At 39.9% G+C, this 19,831-nt stretch overlaps 1 protein-coding gene across 13 annotated transcripts in view; it reads left to right on the forward strand.

Moving 5' to 3' along the window:
• The window catches only part of HERC1 (HECT and RLD domain containing E3 ubiquitin protein ligase family member 1), a 193,508-nt gene that overhangs the window by 16,357 nt on the left and 157,320 nt on the right, over positions 1-19,831 (forward strand). Inside the window, exon 1 of one of the 13 annotated variants that reach the window (XM_067534597.1) lies at positions 4,055-4,187. The exons of 11 other annotated variants lie outside the window; for them this stretch is intronic. The gene's annotated coding sequence lies outside the window, so the exon portion shown is untranslated. Of the gene's footprint in view, positions 1-4,054; positions 4,188-4,689; positions 4,785-19,831 lie in introns of those variants that run through there. One more of the 13 variants, XM_067534598.1, reaches the window with a different exon arrangement.

A 19,831-nucleotide genomic window follows, 5' to 3' on the forward strand; every position in this document is an offset into this window, starting at 1 on the left:
ATTATTTCAAAGACAGCATTGCTCATTTACCTTGGATCTACAGGAAGACAGCTATCGTGGTGAGTAATATATTGAAGCTGATATTTTTAGCATAGCAACATAATTTTGTCGGTTTTATAAAAAGATGTGGGCTGGCTATCGTCTCCTCACTGGTGCTTACCACTGCTACTATCACTTCCAAACCAATCCTAAGACAATGGACTGCCACATCTTCTACATGACACTTCTCTAGATTCATGAGGAGAAAACTGTCCTCCTTGAAATGTTGTCTTTGTGTTTCTCTTGTTTAATATAAACTGTAAACCATTTGGCCAGGGAATATCTCTTACTCTGGTTTTGAAAGTACTAACAGCCGTAAACTACAGCACTACAACAATGATATTTTCAAAGTATTTCTTTATTGAAGTGAATATAAAAAGCTTTTCCTGCATATTCCTGCTACAGTTAGGAAAGTGCTAGTTTTTATTCATACAAATCTAGGCCCTCATCTTTCAAGTGGAGCCATGTGGGGAGACAATTGTGATTTTGATTGGGCTCCAAGTAAATATAAAGGTTTGCCCGCACAGATCTGATTGGAACCACAAACAATGTGTTACCATGAAAACAATGGTCTATTTTATGCCATTGTATCTAGCCAAGGAGCAGAAATTTTTAGTCCTCCTTTCCCCCTCCCTCAGCCTATAAACCAGTTATTCACTGGTGGCAGTCTATGAAACTTCCGAAATCCATTCATGGGAACCGGTTGGAGAGAATCCAGAGGACAGCAATAAAAATTATAAAAGGTTTTGTAAATGTGATCTTTGAGGAAAGGTTTAAAAAAATGGGTGTTTTAGTATTGAGAAAAGAAGAGTGAGGGGGGGACCTAATAACCGCCTTTAAATATGTTGTTCAAGGCTGTTATAAAGAGAACAATGATCATTGTTATCTGTCCACTATTAGGATAAGAAGTAATCAGCTTAATATGCAGCAAGGAAGGTTAGATATTAGGAAAAACATTCTAATTATAAGATAGTTACCTAAGGAATAGGTTACCAAGGGAGGTTGTGGAATCCCCATCATTGGAGGTTTTAAAGAACAGGTTAGACAAACATCTGTCAGGGATAGTCTAGGTTTACTTATTCAGCCCCCTGTGATGAGGCAGGGACAAGATGTGGTCTCAAGGTCCCTTCCAGCCTTATGATTCAATGTACCATTGGAACATTTTTTTATTTCTATTGCTGTATAAAAGTGATTTCTTAAAATCAATACAGTAGAATTCCTCCTTATAGCCTTGACATCAGTGGGACATGACAACATGAGCAAAGCTTGCTGAAAAAGTAATGCTAGCAAAATCAAAACACACTTATTTAAAATAAAAATCCAAAAACTTGTTTATGGTCCCTACTCAGTGGTGAAACACAAGAATGTTAAATTCTCTCTCGTTGTTTAAAACCATCTAAATTATATTGTATAAATCAATGGTACACCCTCCCCTTGAATACTATATCAGAAAGGATATAATAAAAATAGGAAAGGCCTAAGAATGGACAATGAAAATTATCAGAGACATGGTGTTCTGCTGGTTGGGAGGAACTATCACCCAAGAGAGACACACAAGATCTTGAAGAAAGAACATTATCAAGTAGGGAAATGTTACACATTTGAAAACAAACCTAAATGGCCTTAATTACTTGAACTGAGACACTTGTGTATCAACCAAGATAATCTGTAGCAGTTACTGCCAAAAAAACAAACTCCCCAACATCATCTAGATAAAATTGATTTTTTATTTAATTTGGAAGAAAATAAAGCTTTTTAAATATGAGCATAAAAATGAGCACAGGTGGTGCTCTAAGCTGCATAAATAGGTGAGATAAACTTGGTCTCTTAGCAGGTATCTGTTTTAATTGCTATTAATTGTAATCATTTGATTGTACTTTTCACCCCAGAAGTTTCCAAAGTTACATATTTTTCAACCTACATACAAGAAGTTTTACTCTCTCCTGAAGTGCAGCTACCTCTGATGTGGAATGCTGCAGCTATTTAATAGTGAATAGCAACACTACACCACAGTTTAGGACTGGAAGTGATGAAGAATAATATATTCAACTGAAACTGTAGGAAGAAGGTAGCTAATTCTGCCTTTCTCTCCAATAAGAATTTGGGCAGATACTGGTGGGTACTATGCCTGCAACTATAAATGGGGCACAATAACCTAGACTTTTCCTTTGTTTTCCTTGGTCCACAGACTGGTACCTGACAGCAGGAATTATAAATTGTATGGTAGGCTTTTTAAAAGAAACTGAAGGGAATTAGGCACCTCTAAAAATCCCAGACTACATATGTAATGTATTTTTTTAAAAATGTACATGCTGAAAGAAAGCATTTTGAATGAAGACCAGTGATGTTTTTTTCAAAATGTTTCCAGTTTATTCTTTTCAAATAGCCTTCTTTACTATTAGTTTGTGTATACTTGGGTCCTTCTTTCCCCACCCTTCATATATTGATTGTCTGTTTAGGCCCCAGTCTTGAGATTGACTTGTATTTCTGCAGGGTCTTTTTTTTTTTTTTAAATCAGTGGGACTCCATGCAGGTGTACTCCCACATACAGTAAATTGTAGGATTGGAACCTTAGACTGTAAATGCTTCAGGGCAGGAGCTGTGACCGTCTTACGTTCGTTTAGACTGTGGCTTCTGGTGCTACTGCTATGTGGGGGTGTTCAGTGTTTCTTCAGGCATTGTTGCTACTGTGAGCAGAGAGGAGTGGAGGAGAGTTGTGTTCTTTATTCCTATACCATTCTCCCCTCTTTGAGGATTATCTCTAGCTGGGGTTCAGGGGACATTGTCTGTTTACATGGGAACCCCTAGTTGTTCTATTGTTAATACCTAAAGTTCTTGCTTACACCTTTCTTCCTGCTGAAGAATGGTCGTTTAGCTAGGTGAGTGTCCAATTGATTATGCTGACACCTGGCTGAGGTGCTGAGTAGTTTTTTGTGTCTGAAGAACAGGTTTGTGCCTGCCTTTTTAACTGTTGAACATGTTACAGCAATGTTATATAGAGTGGAATCTTTACCTTTACTTACGATGTTGCCACATATATTTTACCAGATAAATACTCCTAAGTTACAGATAAATACTCATAATCAGCATAATTTTCAAATGATACCTCACAAGGCATCCTTTGTACAGAAATGATCATAGTCTTGTAAAAAAGATGAACATAGGGGTACAGACTGTCACAGGAGCATAGCGCACTAGCACTGGGTGCATGATGCATGGCGTGGCAAGAGGTGCATACTGGGGCAGGAGCCTCATTATGCAGGCAGACCGATTTGGCAGGGGTGCAGGGTGCCTGGCGCATAGTGTGGCAGTAGGCTCATGGTATCTATTGGGAAATGAGATGGGTGCATGGAGCACAACATGGGTAGGCAAAGCATGGCATAGCAGGTGTAAAAGGTGCAGAGGGGCTTGTAGCACATAGCACAGGGGGAGAGTGGCAGAGGTGTGTAATACACGGCACAGTGAGTTGCACAGTGCATACTGTGCTGTGCGGCTTGTGGCACGCAGTGTGAGGGGGCACACCCACCCCCACGCTGCAAAGCACAGACAGGGCAAGGAACATGTTGTGCCATGGGGTTCCGGGTGCACTGTGGTGTTGAGGATGTGGCAGGGTGTACGGTGCACCTGTGCATGGGACTCAGGCGGAGGTGGCAGTGCGCACAGCACAACCGCGTGCCACGTGCACACTGCATGGAGTTCGTGGCGGTGCATGGCACAGGCTGCACGTTGCGCTGTGGGGCACCTGGCTCTGTGTGGCGGGGACGGTGGTGCACGTCATCAACCATGGCACGCGCGCGTGTAACAGGTAGCACGTGGCTGGAGGCAGGGCGCAGGCTGCGCAGCCGCAGTACCTACGACGTGCAGAGACCCGGCTGCGGCGGCGCGGCCCCGCCCTGCAGGCTCGGCCCTGGACGCAGACAGGGTCAGTCCGCAGGAGCCGCCCCGCCCCCCGCCCTCCGGCAGAGAAAAGCCGCGACCGGATCTCGCGAGAGTTGGGCAGTAGCCCCGCGCGGTCTCGCCGCCTCCCCCCTCCCGCGTCATGTTTTCTCTTTGACAAGCCGCCGCTGCGGATTCGCGGAAAGGACGCGGCTCCGGGCCGGGACCTGTCGCCTCCGTTTCCCCTCAGCCGTCGCTCCGCCCGGACCCTGGTAACGGACCCCTCCGCCCCCCGCCCGGGTGCGAGCACCTCGCGTCCCCGGCCTCGGCGCGTGCTCAGCCGGCAGGGGCTAGGGAGGCCCGAGTGGGGCGAGCCCGGTGGAGGGGGGGCGGGGCCTTGGCGCTGCTTCCGCGGCAGGGTTCAAACCCCAACTGCCCGCCGCCCCCTGGTCCGCGGGGGAGGGGTCTGCACCCCTGGAGCCGGGGCAGGGCAGGGCAGGAAAAGAAACGAGCCCAGGTATTCTCTGCCCCACCCCCCAGAAACTGGGGGTCCGGGAAGGTGTCGTTCCCCCCCTTCCCTTCAGGAGAAGTCTCGTCAAGTGTCTTTATTGTAGCCCGTGTTAAATACCAGGCACCTTTTGTGCTCTGTTGGCATGAGATCCTCACCCCTCCGTGTGTGCCCCCCACCCAGTTACAAACGGATTGTGGCATGTGCGTTGTGTGTCACTGCCATGGATTTAATTCTGTCCTGGGCTGCTCTGGCTGCTGCCACAAAACGCAGGCAGAAATGAATGGTGTGGACTTTTATCAATGGCATATAGGATCCTAGGTGTTACCCACGTCTCCCGACTTCTTGTCTGAGCTGCATCGTAAGTGCCCTATGGTTTGTTGGCTGGCTCCCAACTGCAGTGGAGAGAGTATCCACATACTTTCATGTCCGTATTTTTTTTCATAACCTTAGTCGAATCGTGCCCTAAGCCTGCATGCAGCTCTTTTTATGCTGTTCTCTAAACAGGCAGCTTTTGGGGTGTTCTAGACACATTTGTTATGTCCTCTTTCATCCCTTTTAGGGGGTGTTGAGGTGTAGTCTCCTTATCCCTCTTGGACCTGTTGTTTTTCTGTGTTGATGAAACATACCTGAGCAGGTTGCCCTTTGCTGGACTGCGTAGCTCATGAGTAGGGCTATGATTTTGTCATGGAAATTTTGATTACATTTCACAGCAGAGGTGCAGGGGGAAAGAATAATGGAAAGGGAGGAGAGTGGGAGGTCTGTGTGTGTGTGTGTGTGTGTGTGTGAGGTATTGGAGAGAGACCCTCCCCCACTCACGCTACAGAGGTAGCTCTTAGATCACAGGCCTGGCTCCCCACTCTTAGTGTCCCATGTGGTTGCAGTGATTATCCTTGAACTGAACCAGGTAGCTGTGGAGTTTACCAGTCAATAACAAAGGCTACTCAATGTCTGGGAACTTGCCGAGTGTAACCTCTGGTCATGATTGCCTATTGTGCTTGACCTTCTGTCATCAAGCCAGCTTAAATGCCTCCAGATGGCTCTGTCAGTACTATTCCTTGTGGAAATAATTTACAGTATTTACTTGTGATAGGATACATTGTCTGTGAAGATCTTTCATCCTGAACGAGTTTTAAAGAACTGAGATTCATCTCTATCATGTAAGTTAGTATATAAACTTAGTTGTAGCATGAAATATTTGAGGCAGGAAATTCAAAAATTAAGGTTCATAGTAACCTTAACTTGTCTACATTGCTCATAGTTTAGGCACGTATCTCTCAAATACACTTGTTTCACTCAGAAATGAATAGGAATAGTGCATATAGGAGGACAGAACTGGGACCCACTGGATCTTAAAGTACAATTAATTATTATTCCAAAGTACTTGATAGGTGTCATGTAGGTGAGTAATGATTGCTATGAGAATCTTATATTCACTTCCTGACTCTTGGGTGGTTTAAAAGTTTGACTGACATTAGCTTATGTTTTTATTCATTTCCCCGGTTTTTAGTTTTCCTTTCTCTTTCCCCCTTTCTATCTACTGTTTTCTCTGTGTACTACCATAGTTGGAAAGTTTTTGACTACACAGTTGTAGAACCCCACAATGAAATGGGGGTCCAAAAGCACACCATTTTAAACTTAGTATCAATTTCATACTGCACATGAACATTTAGTCTGTCAGTTACAACTATTTTAAAAAATTATCACTCTTCTGTAACTTAAAATTTCAGCAAGTAGATTTTGCTGAATTTTTCCAAAACTCTTACCTTTGGGATAATGGATGGAAAGGTTCAGCCAAAAAAGAACATTTTATTTTGGTTTGAAAACTCTGAACAGGACTTGGACAATTGATAACCCTACAAAACCCCTGCTGACAAAGATAAGGGGGTGGGAAGAATCAGTGAGTTGTAAGGTGTATGATCTGATGAAAAGACCAGTTTCCTAGCTGCTGGACAGAGCAAGGGTCGTACAGTTCCTGCCATGATTTTGTGCTTGGACCCTGCTTAGGGGCTTCATCTTTTGCGTCAGCTTCTGGTTAGTATGTGTCTGATAAACTTGAAGCCCTTTCTAGTTGTTGGAAGGGAACCTCTCGCTTCCTTTCCCCCAGACTTAATGGTCGGGTGTATGTCAGCTACTCAATGCTTCTCCCATCCCTCTTGCTGCTTCCTTTGGATTTCTGCCACTCCTTTGAGCTTCTCTTCTTTTAGCTCCACTACTTTTAGCTTTCCCAAGAAGCAGCAGATTACTTTAAGCTCACTTCCCCCAGTCAGTTTTTTATGGGCAGATGGGTTTTTCAAGCCCTGGTTATGAGCAGGTGAAAGCAAGAGATGGTGGGATTGGATATAGTATGGCATTGGGTGGTGGTTAATGTAACTATGATTTGTAAAGAGGAGTGAACTTGAAGATGACACCAAATTATTTAGGTTAGTCAAAACTAAAGAAGACCGAGGAACTTCAGAGGGACCTAGCAAACTTAGTGATGGGCCTTGTGAAGGCTGATGAAAAGTTATACTGGTAAATGTAAGGTGATGCCAAGTGGAAGGAATGTTTTGACTCCAGGTGTCAATAATTCACCCAACACATACTGGTATCTGGACTAAACCTACTAGCCACTGCGAAAAATACTTGGCTTTTGCCCTTCGAGTACACCACTTGCAATTTAAACAAATAAAGACCTTTGTGTAAGCTTGAAAATTGCTCTCACCAACAGAAGTTGGTCCAATAAAAGATATTTCTTCACCCACCTTGTCTCTCTAAATCTTTGGATCAATACCGCTACAACAATATTGCATACAAATAAAACCATTATATATTATCACTTATTCAGTTATAACTTACAAAAGAGGAGACAAAGTTATATTATATCTTAATACTTCTCTCCCATAATTTCTCTGCTGTACTAATTTTTTCTAACATTTTTTAATTTATTGCTCTCTCTTTTGTCCATCTGCTCCCGCCTCCAGAATCACATCACCCCACATTTTACTAGACATTAGAACTAAACCTTTTAGGTAATAAGAAAAATGTTAAGGGCAATGCCTAGGAGAGAAGCCAGATCCCCAGCAACTGGTGATAGTAGAATTTAGTAGGGTGCTGTCCCTAGGCTGTACATGGTGCTCCCATTTCTTGCTTCAGCCTCTAAGTCAGTGGTTTCCAAACTTTTTTGAGCTGAGCCCCCTCCCTTGAGTTACAATATTTGGTTGCCTACAACTGCCCCCCCAGCCCAGACAAAAATAGATGCATGCAAAAGTATGCTTGATAGCCTGCTTATAAACATGAGACCTTAATACAACTTTAATTAAATTGCTTACACTTGTAAGTTTCAAATACACAGATACTTACCAATTAATGTGAAGGGTGTGCCTATTTCTTTGTGGACAGTTTATCAATTTGTGGGGAGATTTTTGAAACTGACACTCTGAGGTTGTCCTTCTCTTCCAGTCTTGAACAGTACTTTGTTTTTAGCACAGTGAGCGCAGAAAATCCAGTCTCCTAAAAATAAGATGAACCAAATGGTAAAAGAGCTTTGATCTCATGCTTTGACAAAGCTAGATGTTCTGAGCCAACTTTCAGCCAAAACTCCCCCCAAATACTTTTTTAAAAATTGATTGTCCCATGTACATCACTCTGAAGTTCATTCACCTTATCCTGAATATTATTTGAGGGATGAGACCAGGTCAGTGCCTTCGCTACAAAAGGTTGGATAATCTAGTCATTCACAGGTGCATTTTCTTCAGGAAAATATGTATCCAAACTGGCTCAGAAAAGTCAAGTGATTGGCTGCACAACATTCACTAGTTTAGATTCTGTTTCGTTGATACCATCAGTTAACAATGGAAATGAAATACCTAAACCAGTTTTAGTCTTTGTTTTCCAGAGATCTAGCTTTTTGATGAATGACAATATCTTGTTGTTCAGGACAAAAATAGTATTTTCCACTCATTGCGGTGAGACAGTTAGAGAATTCAGTTTGTCAAAAACATCAGTAATTAAGCCAAATGCATAAGACAGTGGGGATCACACAATATCTCTGCGTTGCTAAAATTCAAATCCACTAGAAAAAAAATATCACTTCACAGATGCATTGCAACACTTTCCACCTGGATAGCCCCCTGACTTACATGTGAAACAACAAAGCATTGTGCTTCACTCCCATTTCCACACAAAGCATTGCAAAGAGATGAGCCTATAAACTTCATGATTTTAATAGCAGAACTCAACATCATTAAGTTACTGATCCATGTTTCAAGTTGAAAGAGCTTTGTGGTGTATCATGCAAGGAGTTGATGAAACACGAGCAATTTCAAACACTTTAGCTTTCAAGCCTTCCCTACCTTCAGACATAGAAGGACCTCCATCCATGCAGGATTCCAATGCATGCTTCCTACTTCAACTTGTGAGATGTTAGGAAGCTGTTTAAAATGTTAACCAGTTCAAATCCACAGTTGCATACATCTTAATTGGCTTGCCGAACAAAACATCTCCCAATATTGAAGTTTTATGAGAGTAGTGAATGTAAGCAATTAAATTAGGTTCTTTCAATATATCCTTTGCTTCATCCAGCTGGATTGCAATCAGGAGATCAGCTGTGCACTGATATTTTCTGACATGTCAGAGATTCAGTGGCTGACCATGTTGTCTGACAGCAGGGTCATTTTTAGCTTCTCTATCACATTGTCACGAAGCATCATCCTGCAAATGTCAGTTGCTGCTGGGAAAATCCATTTTTCCCTAGTTGTGTAAGACTTTTTATTCTTGGCAATGTGGTATGGAACTTGATATGATGCTTTTAGAACACTTGCAGGGGTGAATATCACGTTTTTCATTGTGTTTTTGGTTAATTTCTTATAACTTTCATTTGGAAAAATCTCTCTTACCAAATCGCTACATTTTGTTTCCAAATGGTGTCTTAATTTTGTTGGTTTCAAGTTTACTGCTTGCTAAAGTTACTGCACACACTACAGATTGAGGCCTAATTTTTCCATTAACCACAATGGAAGTGAAACCAAAATCCAAATATGCTTCATCATATTTATTTATTGCAATTTTTTCTTTTTTCATTGTCTGTTTTAAGATTCTGCCTTTTGTTTCAGGTCACTGCCATCTTTTTGCAATAAGCACCGATCCATTTTTTCACCACATGATATGAAAAAATATCACTCACCAGCTGAATAAGCACTGTGCAACTAACTGCTTGTTGTAATGAACAGGATATGATGTACTAAACTGGAAAGTGGGATTGGTGATAGTTGCTATAGAAATGTTTGGCTTATAATTAAATGCAGTACACAGGAATGTGTTTACATTGAATCAGCAGCCTTGTATAGGCCCAAAAAGTCAATCTGATTAAAGCAGTTGCAAAATATTTACTCATACTATTTCAATGTAATTGTCAATGTCATGTTCTTCTTATGTAGTAGTAGTTTAAAAAAAGTAAAATGCTTTGCACATTCTGTTGTCCTCCTCTCCCTCTCCCCTCCCTTCGAATGTTCCTCCCATACCCTTCACGTTTTAAAAATCTCAGATCTAGGTACTATTCTATCTGCTTAGGTCTTGTTTAAACACACCAGTTCTATCTTTTAATTATACTAATATAGTTAAAACAATGCAACTTTCCCTCCCACTCCCCAGTGTGGATGCAGTTATATTGGTGTCAAGGTTCCTTAGACTGGCATAGCTTATTACCCTTCCTGTATGTGAATAAGGGCTTGTGGGAAAGTGTCTCCTTGTGCTCTCCCCCCTCCATTCCTGGTATAAATTTGTGTCAACTTGAAAAACATCTTGTGTGATGTGGTGTCTTATCCTGTTTTAATCTGCTTTGGAAGTGGCAGAATTATTTTGGAATGAGTTATGCTGGTATAAAGTTCGTTTGGACACATCCCTGTTTCTGATTAACTATATACTTCTGGCAGTCCTCCCCTTGCTGTACCACAGGGCATTGCTTCATATCTGGATCAGTCTTTGTTTATGTGTGTGCTCTTTGCTGCTCCAGGGTTACCTTGACTGGATGTTGCCTCCCTGTTTAAATATTGGCACACGCTCAGGTTTGCCCCTTTTTTGAGATTCCATTTTATGGTGAGTTCACACTCCCAGAATCATACTCATTATAGCCACTATGTCGTGTGCCTCCACATGTGCCTATTGAGAGGTTCTGGGCTTCCTTGCCCTTTTTAAGAGAGGAGCATGTCCATTCGTATCTTAACAGCAGTCACTAGAATATCAAGAGATGAGTGGCTGTTTGAGCAAATGTGAGAGAAGGGTAACTCCTGAGAAGTCCTAGTGCAGCTTCAAAGCAAAGAAACTCTATAAAGTCAGAGAGAAACAAAACCTTCAGTAATTCTCTCACTACTTCCACCTATCATGAGGAACTGGACTAGATTTTTGCTACAGTGGCCACAACCAAACCTCGTCATAGTGTTCTGGACAGCTAGGTCAAAACACTAGAAGGCTACTTTAAGGGACCATGGACCCCAACTGGGAGACTTCTCCAAACAGCCCAGAGGTCTTCAGCATGCCAAACCCGGAGGCAGTGACAGTGCCGGAGATGTTTCCCAAAACCTAGGCAGAGAGACAGCCTGAAAGTGTTGTGGAGGGGACTACATCTGGGAAGTAGTCGTTTCTGTATTACAATACAGCTAATGGGGGAACTGAACAACTTTTTGTTCTGGATATTGACTGGCCACTCTTTGTTGGGTAAGCTCTGCTTGCTCAGCTTTTATTCTTCCACCCTGCATGCTCAAAATGACATCTGTGCTAGATAATTTAAGATTAAAAGTATTTTTTTTTCTGAAATATCAAATCCCACAACCACTGGTTGAATGTGGGAGATGGAAATGGCCACATGCTTCTTCACATTTTAGGGGAACTCTTGTGTTGATAGTCCACCACTGCAGCTCCAGATGAGCTCTATATAGATCCCTAAGAAAATAGCTTTCTGCCTCCTGAAGTTCTGCCACCACAGCTGGTCATCCCTGTTCTGCATCACTGTCCTGTCACAACATTCAGTGCTAGTTGCTGAGCTCAGATACAGTTCTACAGTGCATGAAGCTGTTGCAGGAGAATGTCCTGTAGAAGTACCTGGTTTTTTCACCCTATTTCTCCTCTAGCAGTTTCCTTGCGACGTTGCCATGGCTGTCTCTTAACTCATCTAGAGCCATCCAGCTGTGTAACAGCCAATATATTTGAAGCAGCCTGTTCATGTTAATGACCATCAGTATCATGTCACCCAGGAGTTTGAAAATAGTGTTGGCTCTCAAAAACCAGATGAATTATGGGATGACATGAGGAATCATAGGGGTCAAAAGAACAGATTTCCAAATCCTGGAATTCTAGTAAATGTTGGTAGCTATCCCAAAACGAACCACAGGAAAAATCCCAGCATGTGTAGGTCCTGGTGGTGGAACATTACATCATGGGATATCTATCCAGACTGCTATGTACTTATTTCAGAAAAATGCAGTTATGTGGACTCGGATTCAAAAATGAGATAGCTTATGCACCCTTTAACAATATAGATACTATTGCAAAAGTGGGGGAAAAATATACCTGTGTATACAATCTCTAAGTTATACTGGTATAAGGCATCTTTTATGCTGCTGTCACTCAGTCCATGCTGGGGGGATTGTACTGGTAGAACTATTTAGGCTTAAAAATTTTTTAAAATTCCTAATCAAAAGAGATATAATAGTACAAAATCTGTGTATAGACCAGGCCTTAGATCCCCAGCCCCTTCCCCTGTTGGAAGGGAGGAGCAGCATTCTCTGCACTTACGTAAGTAAGTCGATGGGAGATATGCAAGCTACATGTGGCAGTGTAGACCAGCCCTTAGATTTTGTAGTAAAGCTGTAGAGGACCTAAAATTACAGGATCTGCAATTTTCTAAATGCTTGCAATTCTCCTGTCTCTTAGAAAAATAAAGCAAGTTTCCCTTTATCAGGGACACTTAATACCCTCCATGCAAACTATCCCAACAACAGTGTTGGGCCTTGCTTGACCCCTGTCAGTCTGGGTTAGAATGAATGTGTAGTGATGTGGGACTTCATTAAAGTCTAGCTCTGTTTAAATTTTAGCAGTTGTCCACTGAGAATGCCGGAGTTACTGTTACTCTCCTGAAGCCAAGCAAAGGTGCTAGTATTCAATTTATTTACTTTGAATCTCAGCCAATGTCTGGTCAGATGGTGCTGCCTTCTCCTTGTTTGTTTTATATTGATCTGGCAGCTGGAAAGTAATGATATAAAAGTATTCAATGTATCTTTTTTGCTTTTTGCCTGAACTATGTCTGTAGGGGCCACATGGATGTTTGTCATGTGGAAAGGGAAAGGAGGAGGTGGTGTTATGAATGAGGGCAGTTGTCCTGGCTAGCAACAGATGGAAGGGGAAATGGTCCACAAAGACTCTATAGAGATGCGGCCCACTCTCTGAAGACATTTGACAGTTCCTGTCTTAGAAAATAGAATAAATTAGAATAAAAGGGAAAGGTAATTAATGTTCAGTACTTTTTCAACTGGTGGGTTTCTGACTAGAAATGGATCAGAAGGCAGCATCTGATGGCTTGTATCCACCATCTGAGAGAAGCAAAATACCTGAGTTGAGACAGCAGAAGCCCAGGGAAAGGAGGCTAAGGAACAGCTTGAATCCATCCTCCTATTATGTCTCCATCTCACTCCCTTGCTGCTTCTAATCCAGTCACATCAGGGCTTCTCTCTTCCCAGCCCAGAGCTGGGCATAGGGTGAATGGAAAACGGGAGTTTAGGGGTTTATGGAGTTGATATCTCAGTAAGTATCAGCACCTGAGCTCAACAAAATGGTGCCAAAACAAACCCCATCATCCTTTGTGGCCACAAAATATTGTGGGATGTGGGAGTTATAGAATGAACCTTGTCCCTCCCCCAATGCATTTTTGTGGGTTGCAATCCCAAAAGGATTGAGAACCTCTGATTTATAATTCCTATTTAATCTGTCAAATTGACTGTCATTATGTAGATTACAGTCCTGTGGTTACAGCTTTTTGTGTGAGCTGAGGAATACCTTTTTTTTTAGGGCTTGTCTGCATGGGGAAATTTATTGGTATAATTATATTGCTGTAGTTACACACGTATAAGTCCCTGTTTGGATACTTATAAGCCTGGGCTTTTTCTCGTTTTGTCCTATATTGCTTCTGAAGTGAAATGACATTCAGAAATACATGTGTCCACATGTAGTTATATCTGCATAACTCTACTGGCAGAACTTAAACCAGTAGAGTTATGCCACCAGTTTTCCCTGTGTACGCAAGCCCTTAGAGTTCATTTGTCAAGCGATCTTTGAATTTTTCATAGTGTCTGTGGTTTAGTGTGACACAACTCTCCTTGAAAATCCTTTGTATTATTATTCCTTTTCCTTTTCTTGTACCCTTTTTTGTCCCTTAGTTTAAATGTGAACACTCTGCATTATTATTTTAGACATTAAGGCATATTTTGTATCCGTACAGAGATGATGATTTCTCAGTTACATCCTTGAGAAATAGTCATACTAAATTGTCATGAAAAATTATGACTATCCTTTGCCATGATTGATTGGGGAGAGGGAGGGTGGAATTTTACTTTCTTGTCAAAAAGTTACTTTAGGAAAGTGAACTCTGCAAGTCTGGACTAATCTTAGATATGTCTTTTTTTCCCTATATAATTGGTCATTGTACCTGATATTTAACGAAGTTTGGTATTCCTTAATTTCTTTTTGTAAAAAATCAACATAAGACTCCAAAGAACTTAGAACTTTCTGGTGTGTAACTGTGCTTAATGTGAACTGGACAATGACTGTTAGGCATGTGCAAAACAGCCTAATCCTCAAAAGCAGTTTCTTTTTCAGACTGAATGATGGTTTTACATTTTCCAGACACAAATATAAATTTGTCATCTTTCTATAATATTCCAACTTACATTATGCAATAAAGATGTTGGCCTATCTATGGTAAGGAAGTTTTCACCAGTATAACTATTGGTATAACTATAATAATGCAAATGCCTAATGTAGATGCACTGGTGCATACTTATGTTACTGTATTAAGCTGCATGAGTGCAAGTCTGATTTTTGGGATAGTTACACTGATGTAAAATTCTTCAGTGTTTGCAAGGCTTTAGAATTAACACACCCTTCACTTTTCTTTTTCAATGTGTTGTCTTTGTTTAGGACCAGAAAGATTATTAGATATCATTTGAATTATTATATATAATTTAAATTATATGTAATTATAATTAGCTGTAGAAGAACTTAGTGTTGTAACTCTGAGAATAAGCATTTTACCATTGTTAGAAAAGTAAGAGGTTAGCAGTGAAGAATACCTATGGTTTACTGTTCCCGTACAATGTTTTATATAGGGATCTAGACTACATTATTTTAGCCCCTTCCATTCTAAAGGAAAATCATTTAACCTATCAGAAATCCAGCCCCTCCTACGTAGAATGATGCGGCTATCTTTAAATATGAACACTACTTAAGAGTTTATACAGGAAATGTGTGGTGGTCTTCAGGTCTATGTAAGCTTGGAAGCTTGTCTCTCTGACCTACAGAAGTTGGTCAAATAAAAGATAATTGCCTCCCCCATCTTCTCTGTAATATCCTGAGTCCAACACTGCATCCTTTATTCAGTTGACAGTGTTGGGGAAAATATAATTTAGCAAAATTAGAATTTGGCCAGAATAATGGGTTTTAACACCTTACTGTTTCAAAAGTGCCTTTTATTCTTTTAATGACTACCAGTGATAATGCCTATGTTTTATTTCTTCTAAAAGACCCTACTGACCAAGGGAGAGGTGCCACCTACCCCGTTCTGAATGTTACTTCCTGCAGTCCTTATGTGTTCTTAGAAATCTCCAATCCTGTTTGCCGGACTGTGCTTAACTTGTTAGATCCACTAAGATCATAAAGGGAGGTATGGCTGCAGGGTAAGACACTACTTTTATAGGGTGTATAAATGTAAGAATAAGACAAGCCTGACTGTTTGAAAAAAAAAAATCTTATGTAATTGATTGATTGAATTCCCTTCTGATTATCATTTGTGGTGGGTTATTTTGTACAAAGCACATAAAAACTTAGAAATATAGGGCTGAAAGGAAACACAAGAGGTCCTCTAATCCATCCGTCCATGCTGAGGCAGGATCAAGTATGCCTAGACTATCCCTGACAGCTGTCTGTCTAACCTGTTGTTAAAAGCTTCCAATGACAAGGATTCCACAAGCTCCTTTGGTAACCTATTCCTGTAATTAACCTTCCTAGCTGGACATGTTTTTCATAATATCTAACCTAAATCTCACTTGCTGCAAATTAAGTCAATTACTACTTGTCCTACCTTCAGAAGACATGGAGAATAATTGATCACTGTTCTCTGTATAAAAGCCTTTAATGGTATTTGAAGACTGTTAACAGGTCCCCCCCCCTTAGTTTTTTTCCCTGTTGATTAAACACACTCATCTTTTTAAAAAACTTTTCCTCATATCAGGTTTTCTAAAAAAAAAATTTATTGCTCTCCTTCTGGCCTTCTTCAGCTTGTCCACATCCTTAAAGTTTGGTGCCCAAAACTGGACACAGTACTTCAGCTGAGGCCTCCCCGGTGCAAAGACCAGAAGAACAATTACTTCCTGTATTTTAGATATGACACTCCAGTTAATACACCCCAGAATTAAGTTAGCCTTTTCTGTTCCATATGCAAGAGGGAAATCTTTGTGTTTTATGTACCCTTAAAATAAAAATATTTTAGCATTTGATAAGAGTAAACCCTTTGATGTCCTTGTAGATGCAGGTCCATAACAGAAAAAAGTGCAATTAAGTAGATTTAGCCAGAAAGATTAACTTATAGGAAATACAATTTATAGCGGAGGACTTTTTCAACTCCAGTTTAAAAAAATCTTTGAAACTTGTAAATGTATTAGTGGAAGGGTCACCAACTTAAAATTACTCTTATGTCTGAAAGTTTTTAACCTACTTTTTGTCACAAGTAACACCTAAAGATTAGATTAAAAATATTTTTGGGCTTTGTTTACCTTGTGTATTTGATAGCACTTTTTATAGTTATTTTTAGTGTTTCTTCTGTTTAATCAAGTCATATCCCCCTGTTTGGGTCTTTCACACAGGAGAGTGAAAAATGCTTTTGAAAAAGAAGAAAAAAGTGTATTGTGACAAAATTTGTTGGGAGAACTCAAGGATATATGGAATATGTGAAACTACTTTTAACTCAGTAATAAAAATTTTGGCAACGTTTCAAGCTGATTGTTTATCTTAACTTTTTTCTCCCTATTCTGGAGAGCAATTACACTTCCTTACCAGTGTCCACTTATTTATTAAGTACATAAGTATGAATTTCCTGATGGAATACTGAAGATTATTGAAAGTACATATTCTGACCAAAGCACTGTCTTGAAGTTAAAATAAAAATACATGGGCACTTATCACTTTCAGTCTGTTTCCTCCTGTTAATAGGCTGAGTATATATGCTAACCATAGAAAAACTTGCTTATTGGGTTTTGGGAAAAAATTGTGTTGGTATGCTCTGTCCAATTTAAATGAATAAAACAATAGTTAACTGTATATTGTGTATGGTCTGTAATTTAATTTCAATGTTGCTCTGCTTTCTGTTGAAGACCTTTTTAAAAAAACCTTGCATGTGTTTATCTCATCTTTTCCTGTCTTCACGCCACATATTCTCTTGGCGTGTTTTCAGTGTCTGTTGTTTTCCTCTTCTTCCATTCTGTTCCTTAAAGCCCTTTGTTTCTTTCCCTATATCGTATGTTCTACTTCCACCCACAATCTCTCTACCCTGTTTCTTTTTTTTCCTTATCCCATCAGTTTTGTCCTCTGTTCCCTCTACTTCCCATCCATTAACTTTCACACACCACCTTTTCTCCATTCATTTGTTCATTTACACTTTTTCTGAATAGTTCCAGTACCTGCCTTTGTTGTTGCTGAAAGCAGACCCAAGTTGTCTCAAAGTGAAATGAATTAGAAACTTGTCACTTTCACTGCAGCCCATGTGGTTCCCAGTGACAATAGTGAAAACTGATAAATCTTTAGTCTGCTGCAGGTTGGTTGAGTTATCAGCGTTTTCAGATACTAAGCTTATGGCAGTTGTCTGGAAAAGCTTATTTGCCACAGCCAAGTGGAATTTTTATGTGGTATTAAATTTATATTTAGTATGTACTGTCTAGCTGGTGTGTGCAACTTTAGGGGATCATTTGTTTTTGTACTTTAATTTGATATTGACTTTCAGTCTTGACTGACTTTTTTTCTCCTACTGGGGATCATCTGGACCCTTCCAGAGTCCTGAGATTCATGTGTGTCCCATCATTCTAAACAGCAGCTGGATGGCATTCCCCTTTAAGACCCATCAACGTTGTTCTTAGTCCACCACAGGATTTGCTGTAGAGTGAATTGAGATTGTCATGTTTTAGTTTAAATTGATATTCTTAAATCAAATTTATAAAGTGTTGAATGATGAAATCGTGAAGGCTTTGTCTACATGGGGGAAATTTTCCAGCATAACTATTCCAGAATAACTCCCTGTGTAGACACTCTATTCTAGAATAATTCCAGAGGGGTAGCCATGTTAGTCTGTATGCAGCAAAAACAATGAGAGTTCTGTGGCACTTTAAAGACTAACAAATTTAATATTTGCAGGCATAAGCTTTCGAGAGAACCTGCAAATATTAAATTTGTTAGTCTTTAAAGTGCCACAGAACTCTCATTATTTATTCTAGAATAAGTGATTTTATTCCAGAATAATTACTCTGATTTGGAAGCAGATCAGTTATTCTCGAGTAAAGTCACTCATTTCAGAATAAACTATCCATATGGAGTTACTTTGGAATAGGTGTGCTGGTTAGTCTCTGTGTAGAAAAGTGTCATGCATTCATGAAACCAGTCACTGGTTTTGTATGTATACAGTAGACAAGCTGGAGTGAATTGCAAAGATGTTCCTCCTTCTGCATATATGGACTTGGGAGGCTGTGGTGAGGGGAAGGGGAAAGGAGCAGTATGTATAGCTTGTTGTTTTACAGCTTGCGTCTCCTACTGTTAAAATAACTTGTAATACTAAATGTGTAGTTTTCAGTGTCTTTTGTATTCTGTTTGAAATCATATGCTCTTTTCTTGCATGTTAGATATTGTGCAAATAAGTTTTCTATTTCCATTTAATGCATTCACTGTTAAATTGTGCCATTAATGATGTAAACTTTAACTAGAAGGAGAGCTAATTTGCATAGTCTGATGCTGAGTTTAAATGTACCTGAGATGCTTGTTGCAGATAATCCTGTTGCATTTTAAACATTAGTACAATGTAATGTTTTAGTTAGGCCTGAAAGTTACAATTTACTCCAAAAAGTAACTCATACAAATGTCAGACTTTTGAGAGCTAGAAAAATAGGATTGCATATTAAGTTTTAAACCAGCAGAACTCTTACTGATTCATTAGTAAAGCCTGCATGTTTGTCTCAAAACATCACTAACTATTCACTTTGTTTTAACTAAAAAGTTGAAATAAATTGTTAAAAAAGCAGTTTACTTTGTTTTGCAGGCAAACACACCAGCATTTGATTCTTTGTCTGCTTTGTCTTGGATGTATTCACCACAGTCTAGAAACAAAACTATTGCTAAATCATTTGTAGGGTAGAAAATAAAAAAAAAGTGTTGCAGAAATACATGTGAAAAGACGAAATACTGTGAATTGAGAGTTTAATGTGATGCCGTCTGGATTATTGGGGACACAAATTAAAATACTTTGTCATGTGTTAGCTCATCAGAATAGTCAAAATGACTTTCAGGCTAATTTATATTTTTGAGAAGCACAATCAAATGTCTTTTCCTTTACTCTACCAATAGGAGAAGTCTTAATAGTGTGTTTATTCATGTTCCAACTTCAAAAGTACTAGTATGGTGGAATTTTTAGTACTGCTTTGGCTTGTGAAGATAGCTGTTTTTATTTTATTCTATTCTTAGCGGGGAAGGCATGAACTGAACGAGATAGGTTAGTTGCTCAGTCCTTGCTCTCTCAAACATATAAACCGGAAAATGTAGGGGTGATCATTTCAGGTTTCACTGGGCTGATTTTTCCCCCCTTGAGATGCACCTTGTGGAGCAGACCAGTGTTGAGCTCTGGGTACTCTTCACAAATAATAAAATGATACTAACAGGGACTAAGGTGCCATACAGCGAAATTACAGTGGAAAATTATACTACTAGTTTCTGAAAATACTTTTAGCATTAGGGTTGCTGTCAGGTTTAAAAAAAAATCAAAATATCTTCGATAATTAAAACAACACTTCTAAGAATTTACTTTTTGGTGCTCAGATGGTCTACTTTCTTAATTTTTCTGGAAATGACAATGGAAATAAGAGTCACTGTTTCTATTCATTTTTCTAGTAGGTTTTATCTTCAGATTTT

The sequence above is a fragment of the Emydura macquarii genome, unplaced genomic scaffold, assembly GCF_026122565.2.
Source record: "Emydura macquarii macquarii isolate MOO-44397 ecotype Brisbane River unplaced genomic scaffold, CSIRO-AGI_Emac_v2 contig_3451, whole genome shotgun sequence".
Classification (NCBI taxonomy): domain Eukaryota; kingdom Metazoa; phylum Chordata; order Testudines; family Chelidae; genus Emydura; species Emydura macquarii.